This window comes from Lathyrus oleraceus, chromosome 5 (genome assembly GCF_024323335.1).
Source record: "Lathyrus oleraceus cultivar Zhongwan6 chromosome 5, CAAS_Psat_ZW6_1.0, whole genome shotgun sequence".
NCBI lineage: Eukaryota > Viridiplantae > Streptophyta > Magnoliopsida > Fabales > Fabaceae > Lathyrus > Lathyrus oleraceus.
The window spans coordinates 562870268-562878107 of record NC_066583.1 but is presented as its reverse complement, the minus strand read 5'-3'; the positions used below and the strand labels follow the sequence as shown (position 1 = coordinate 562878107).

At 40.5% G+C, this 7840-nt stretch overlaps 1 non-coding gene across 1 annotated transcript; it reads right to left on the bottom strand.

Annotated features, from left to right (window-relative positions):
- Window positions 1-1001: 1001 nt before the first annotated feature.
- On the bottom strand, window positions 1002-1108 carry LOC127090184 (small nucleolar RNA R71). The gene has a single exon (XR_007791713.1). It is a non-coding gene; the product is annotated as a small nucleolar RNA R71 (small nucleolar RNA).
- Between the last annotated feature and the right edge of the window lie 6732 nt (window positions 1109-7840).

Here is a 7840-nt window from a genome sequence, read left to right as displayed (position 1 = left end):
ACTTAGTCAAGATACTATATTTCTTAAAAATAGGTTTACTACTCTAACTCAATGCGCGCCTTTTTATAAGTGACAATAAGAGGGTTTGATTAGGGAGTACAACTCGGTTCTGAATACGCGAAAGCGACAGTTCCTGTTAAATTAGTTCTTTTCAAAGTAGGAAACACTGCCCATAAGTAGTTCTATTAGCAAGTACTTGAATCGTTAATTGATTATGTGAATTACATTCGAGCCTGTCTTTATTAATTGAACTTTATTCAACACTTTACTTTTCATTGCACACTCTAAAAACCCCTATTTTGATTACCTAAGATAAACACCATAACAATAGATAACGATAGATTGACACTTGGTCTCTGTGGATTCGACAATCTTTTATATTACTCTGACGCGTTCGTATACTTACGAAAAGCACGCATCAAGTTTTTGGCGTTGTTGCCAGGGAACAATTTCGTCAAATTTCATTTCCCTATTGTTATATCGTTTAGACTTAGGTTATTTCCCGCCGGTCAATGCGAAGAACTCGCAGCACCGGAAGTTTAAGTTTAGTATACCCCCTGGCAGAACCTGAACGTTACGCTCGCGCACGTTTATTCTTTCATAGAATTAGGAGAGCTATGGCCGAAGATCAAAACCAAAGACCTCTTAAGGATTTCGCTCAACCATCCAACGAAGAACCTAGTTCTAGTATAGTAAACCCAACCATTCTAGCTAATAATTTCGAACTTAAACCATCCCTGTTGCAACTAGTGCAACAGAGACAATTCGTAGATCTCGCTACTGAGAATCCAAACCAACATTTAAAAATATTTCTTCAATTAGCAGACACTTTTAAAACCAATGGAGCTTCTCTTGAAGCAATCCGTTTAAGATTATTCCCTTTTTCCCTCAGAGATAAAGCCCTATCTTGGTTAGATTCCCTTCCACCCAATTCCATTACGACTTGGGATAACCTTAGAAGAGTATTCCTTGCTAGATATTTTCCCCAGAGTAAGACCGCCGTTCTTCGAAACCACATAACTAGATTTACCCAGAACCAAGGAGAATCGTTGTTCGAAGCTTGGGAGAGATATAAAGAGTTGTTAAGAGCATGCCCACATCATGGTTTAGAAAATTGGTTAATCATTCAAACCTTCTATAATGGACTTCATTATAACACTAAGATGACCATCGACGCTGCCGCAGGCGGTGCTCTGATGAACAAACCTTATCCTGAAGCTAGTGCCCTCATAGAAGATATGGCTAAAAACCATCAATCATGGGGAGTCGAACGAGCGACAGTTGAGAAGAAGGAAGCCCAGGGAGGAGTGCATGAACTAAGCTCTATAGACATGATGCAAGCTAAAAAGGACGCATTAGCCCTCAAGGTCGAGCATATGTGCATAAACCCGAATACTGTAGTCGCAGTTTCATCGGATTGTGAGATATGTGGAACCAAAGGACACCAATCTGCATAATGCAGTATATTAAACGAAACCCACTCTGAGCAAGTGAACTACACCCAAGGGAACCCATATTCGAATACCTATAACCCTGGATGGAGGAATCACCCGAACTTCTCCTATAAAAACAATAACCCTATCCAAAATAATGCACCTCCGAGACAAACTGGTTACCAACCCCCAAGATCAAATCAACCTATGCAACCTGTACCACCAAAGCCAAGCCTTGAGAAAATTATGGAAAATTGTATCACTGCTCAAACCCAATAAAACAAAGAGTTCATGAACCAAAACATTCACGTTAATGAACTGATTACTCAGTTAGGACCCAAGGTTGACCAAATAGTTACTCATACCAAGATGCTTGAAACCCAGATCTCTCAGGTAGCTTTAAACCAAGCCCCCCAAACTACACTTGGAGGACAGTTCCCTGGACAACCTCAACAGAATCCGAGAGGGCAAGCCAATGCCATTACCCTACGAAGTGGGAACGCTTATGATGAGCCACCAAATCCAAGATTGAGTGAACCCAAAACTTCCAAGGAATGTACCGAACCCCCGGACGAAGTAAAGGAACCAGAGGAATCTGAAAATCAGGAAGGTCAAGAAAAAGGAGAAAAACCTAAAGATAAAACTTATGTACCACCCCCGCCATATAAACCACCTATACCATATCCACAAAGACTCAAACAAACCCAGATCAATAACCAATATCAAAAATTTATTAAAGTTATAGAAAAACTTCGTGTAGAAATCCCTTTCACAGAAGCCATCACCCAGATACCTTCTTATGCAAAGTTTCTCAAAGACATCCTTACCAACAAACGTAGACTTGACGATCCGAAGCCCTTGGAATGCAATTCTATTTCCGAGAATAAATTAGCCAAGAAAGATAAAGATCCTGGAAATTTCTCCATTCCTTGTCTTTTGGGTAGTCATGTCATCGAAAAAGCTTTTCTATACTTAGGAGGTAGTGTGAGCTTAATGCCTTTAGCAGTTTGTGAGAGGTTAAACTTAGGAGAATTACAACCTACTAAGATGTCACTTCAGTTAGCCGATAGATCTGTTAAGTATCTGATAGGCCTTTTAGAAGATGTCCCTGTTAGGATATGACAGTTATTTTTCCCTACTGATTTTGTTGTCATGGACATCAAAGAGGATAATGATATACCAATCCTTCTAGGTAGACCATTCTTATCAACTGCAGGAGCCATAATAAATGTCAAGAGAGGAAAGTTGACCTTTGAGGTAAGTGACGAGAAAATAGAATTTATACTTTCAAAATTTCTTATGGCACCTGTGGTGGGAGACGCGTGTTATGCCTTAGATATCATTGATGAGTGTGTTAGGGAATTAGAACAAGAAGAAATCATAAAAACAATTAAGTTACCATCCACTCTCATAAAGGAAGATGATGACTTTAAGAAACCCTACATCGATGATAACCTTTACGAATGTTTATCCCTTACCCCAGATCCTATGCCATGCCCTAAGAAACCAACCTTAGAACTTAAGGAACTGCCTAAGAATCTGAGATATGAGTTCCTCGATGAAGAGATGGGCCGTCCAGTTATAGTTAGTGCTACCTTGAGCCAAGAGGAAACAGAACAACTTTTAAACATTTTACGAAGATATCCCTCATCCTTAGGATATAATATCTCTGACCTGAAAGGTATAAGCCCATCCGTATGCATGCATCGGATTTTGCTTGAAGAAGATTCAAAACCCTCCAGAGAACATCAGAGAAGAATAAACCCTATAATGAGTGAAGTTGTTAAAAAAAAGTTCTTAAGTTACTTGTGGCAGGTATAATCTTCCAGATCTCGGATAGTAAGTGGGTGAGCCTTATGCATGTAGTACCTAAAAAGGGAGACATCACAGTCGTGCAAAACGATAAAGGCGAACATGTAGCAAAACGATTAGAAGGAGGATGGCGGATGTGTATAGATCATAGAAAATTAAATAAAGCAACCAGGAAGGATCATTTCCCTTTACCATTTATAGACCAGATGTTGGAGCGTCTAGCCAGACACTCTTATTTCTGCTATCTAGATGGATACTCTGGATTCTTCCAAATACCTATCCACCCCGAAGATCAAGAAAAAACTACCTTTACATGCCCTTATGGAACTTTTGCCAACAGACGAATGCCTTTCGGCCTCTGTAACGCCCCAGCTACTTTCCAACGCTGCATGATATCAATCTTTGCAGATTACTTAGATGGTATCATGGAAGTGTTTATGGATGATTTCTCGGTTTGCGGATTTGATTTCCACAATTGTCTCGCCAACCTTGAGAAAATCCTGGAGAGATACGTGGAGGTGAACCTCGTGCTAAATTGGGAAAAATGTCATTTCATGGTGACCGAAGGAATTGTTTTAGGGCATATAGTTTCCGAAAAAGGTATAGAGGTAGATAAAGCTAAAATAGAAGTTATAGAGAACCTAAAACCACCCAAAACTATCAGAGAAGTCCGGAACTTTCTTGGACACGCTGGATTCTACCGGCGTTTTATTAAGGACTTCTCCAAAATAACTAAACCTTTAACTGGACTTTTAATGAAAGATGTTGAATCCATTTTCGATGGAAAATGTAATGACACATTTAATCTTTTAAAGCAAGCATTAATCTCTGCACCTATTATGAAACCACCTGATTGGTCGGAACCTTTTGAGATAATGTGCACTGCTAGTGATTATGCGGTTGGAGCCATTCTAGGACAAAGGAAAGATAAAAAATTACATGCCATTTATTATGCCAGTAGAACCCTAGACGCTGCCCAACTTAACTACGCGACAACTGAAAAAGAATTACTCGTTGTAGTTTTCACTATAGAAAAATTTAGATCTTATCTAGTAGGAGCAAAAATTATAGTTTACACTGACCATGCTGCCATTCGTTACCTATTAAGTAAAAAAGATGTCAAGCCCAGGTTACTCCGATGGATTCTGTTACTACAAGAGTTTGATTTAGATACAAGAGATAAAAAAGGGACTGAAAATGTAGTAGTTGATAACCTCTCTAGGCTAGAACATCTAAAACCATACTTAGTACCCATAAATGATGATTTCGCCTATGATACACTGATAGCTAGACTAGAAACCATTGAAGAAGACAACCTAGGCACTCATGAGCACTTCCAAAAATCCTTAGCAGTAAGTAACGTACCATGGTATACAGACTTTGTTAATTACCTAGCTGCTGATATAGTACCCCCTGATCTTGACTACCACCGAAAGAAGAAGTTTTTCCACGATGTGAGAAGCTTCTATTGGGACGAACCGCTCCTTTTCAAAAGGGGTAAAAATGGCATTTTTAACCGTTGCATTCCGGAAGAAGAGGTAAATAGTATAATAGAGCATTGTCATTCTGTACCCTATGGCGGACATGCGAGCACCTCTAAGACATACGCCAAGATTCTTCAAGCTGGCCTATTCTGGCCTACCATGTGGCATGTTGTCTATGCTTGCATTGTCAAATGTGATAGATGCCAACGCACTGGAAACATTTCAAGGCATGACGAAATGCCTCTAAGAAACATTCAGGAAGTAGAACTCTTTGACGTATGAGGTATAAATTTCATGGGACCTTTCCCACCATCCTTAAGAAACAGGTATATCTTAGTAGCTGTAGACTACGTATCTAATCCGATTGAAGCCATAGCTGCACCCACAAACGATATTAAGGTTGTGATTAAACTGTTTAAAAACTATATATTCCCTAGATTTGGAACACCATGTTTAGTCATAAGCGATGGAGGATCACACTTTATATCGAGAATATTTGATAAACTTTTAAGAAAATATGGAGTTAGGCATAGAGTAGTGACACCATACCATCCACAAACTAGTGGCCAATTAGAAGTATCCAATAGGGAGATAAAACAAATCCTAGAAAAAAACTGTTTATATCTCTAGGAGAGACTGGTCTCAGAAGCTTCAAGAAGCATTATGGGCCTACCGAACCGCTTTCAAAACCCCTATAGGAACAACTCCCTACCAACTAGTTTATGGAAAATCCTGTCACTTACCTTTCGAGTTAGAGCATAAGGCCTATTGGGCCATTAAAACTTTGAATTTAGACTACCTGGCCGCTGGTGAGAAGCGTATCCTTGACATTCATAAACTAGAAGAACTTAGGCAATCTGCCTACGAGAATGCAAAAATATACAAAGAGAGAACAAAAGCATGGCACGACAAAAGAATAGTAAAGAAAAACTTCAATATAGGTGACCCTGTTCTCCTTTTTAACTCTAGGTTACGACTCTTCCCTGGGAAGCTACGCTCAAGATGGATTGGCCCTTTCGAAGTATCCAAGATTCTGAGATCCGGAGCCGTAGAAATCAAGAACGAAACATGTAGTCCATTCATTGTAAATGGACAAAGACTGAAGCTCTACGAAGGAGGAGACATTCCAGCATACTACTCAAGCCACACTCTGGTTGATCCACCGACTCCTACTACTACAGGTGTATAAATTCTAATCGTCAAGCTAATGACGTTAAACAAGCGCTGCGTGGGAGGCAACCCATGGTTTTTCATTTTTTTACTTTTTCGCATTTATTTAATTTAATTTTATATTATTTTCACCGAGACTAAATATTTGAATGGTTTGTATTTTCAGGATCCCTTTCCTAACTTTTACAGGATGCAGGACTTCGACGATATGCACGTGGCCTATTGAGATGACGCTCAGAGAGAGCGCTACATAGCTCTTTATCAGCGCCCTATGGCGCCCACATGTTATCCAGATCGGCACTACATGGAAGCACTGGGCATTGAGCCAAGTATCCGATTTCTGAGCCACCAGCTCCACTGGGATGAGTTCGCTGACGATATGAGTAACACCTATAGGAATCTGACATTGGAGTTCCTCGGTTCTTTTGACTATGACCCCTACCTTGGATCGGATGGGTATGCTGCTTTCAGGCTTTTTGGAGTTGAGTACTCTTTCAGCCAGAAAGAGTTCGATGACCTATTGGGTTTCCAGACTACTCCTGACGCTATCCCCGAGACACATATGAGATACTTTCTGGGGAAGGAAGTGGAAAAGTTCTGGACTGACATCTCAGGTGGAGGGAGCCAGGATCCTTCTACTCAGTTATCCCAGGTTATACATAACCCTGCTTTTAGATACTTCCAGATGATACTGGCACATTCCTTCCTAGGAAAACCGGATGTTGAGACATTACTGAGTGAAGAGGAGATTTTCCTACTATTTTTTGCATCCCAGTCTCGCCCAGTAGCATGTGGGAACTTTCTGTTATGTGGCCTCAGCGGTGTTTCCAGATCGACTGAAGGAGTCATACATGTTGGAGGGATCATCACACAGATTGTTATCGCTTTAGGTCTATCTCGCAAGCTGTTACATCTCCGGACCTACTGTGGGTACACTACCATGGATATCGACTTCTGTTTGACCAGAGGGTTGATAAGGAGAGCCTCCTTCCACCCATGTCAGTTCAGATTGCTAGTCGACAGCAAGGCGATTCATTATTTTACACTACCTGATCCCATGATGACTAGTGTGCATGATCCAACAAACTGGAGTTATGCTATGGAGGGCCAGAGAGAGACTATCGAGGAGCCGAGATCACCACCTATTGTTGAGCATACGCCTACACCACCTTCTCCCAGGATCACTGTATTCTCTAACAATCTATCATTGCAGACCCCAGACATCCGCACCCAGATTGCAGAGTGTCGTAGAGAGATTGCAGAGCTTAGACAGGAGCTGGCTGACCTCACCTTACAGATGGAAGTATCTGATCTCACTCACGCTACCGAGGCCGACTATTTATATCAGGAGATTGTAGAGCTCAGGCAGGAGATAGCCATGCTCCGTGGATCCACTCAGGAAGACGACCCCCCTAATGCTTGATTTAACCATCTCATTTTATTTTGTCTTATTTATGCTTATATTCCTCGCATTTATCTAACTTATTTTATATCTTTGCATTTGGAATTTTTTAACTATGTTTAGCACATTGATATTTCTACGTTTATATATATATGCTTTATATTTGTATATTTTATTTACATTTTTTATTTTAGTTCTTTATTTATCTTTTAGTCTAATGTTTAAATTTTATTTTTATTTTTATTTTTATACAATTATGCAAGCCTCATGTTACTAGGAAATTACAAGACAAATCGTTATGCGGACCCCCCAAGCCAAAAGACAACAAGAAGCCCAAGCCAAAGGACCAAAATCCGGCCCAGCCAGATTTTGCCTTGTGGCGCCCGCCATACACCCTGTGGCGCCCGCCACAGCGTCTGTATAAGCTCGGGGCAGACTCCCTTTCTTCACCATTTTTACACCTTAGAACCTTCAAAACCCATTTTCCACCTTGCAAAAACGTCCTTGAACCCACAAAAAGCTCACACCTTTCTCATCCT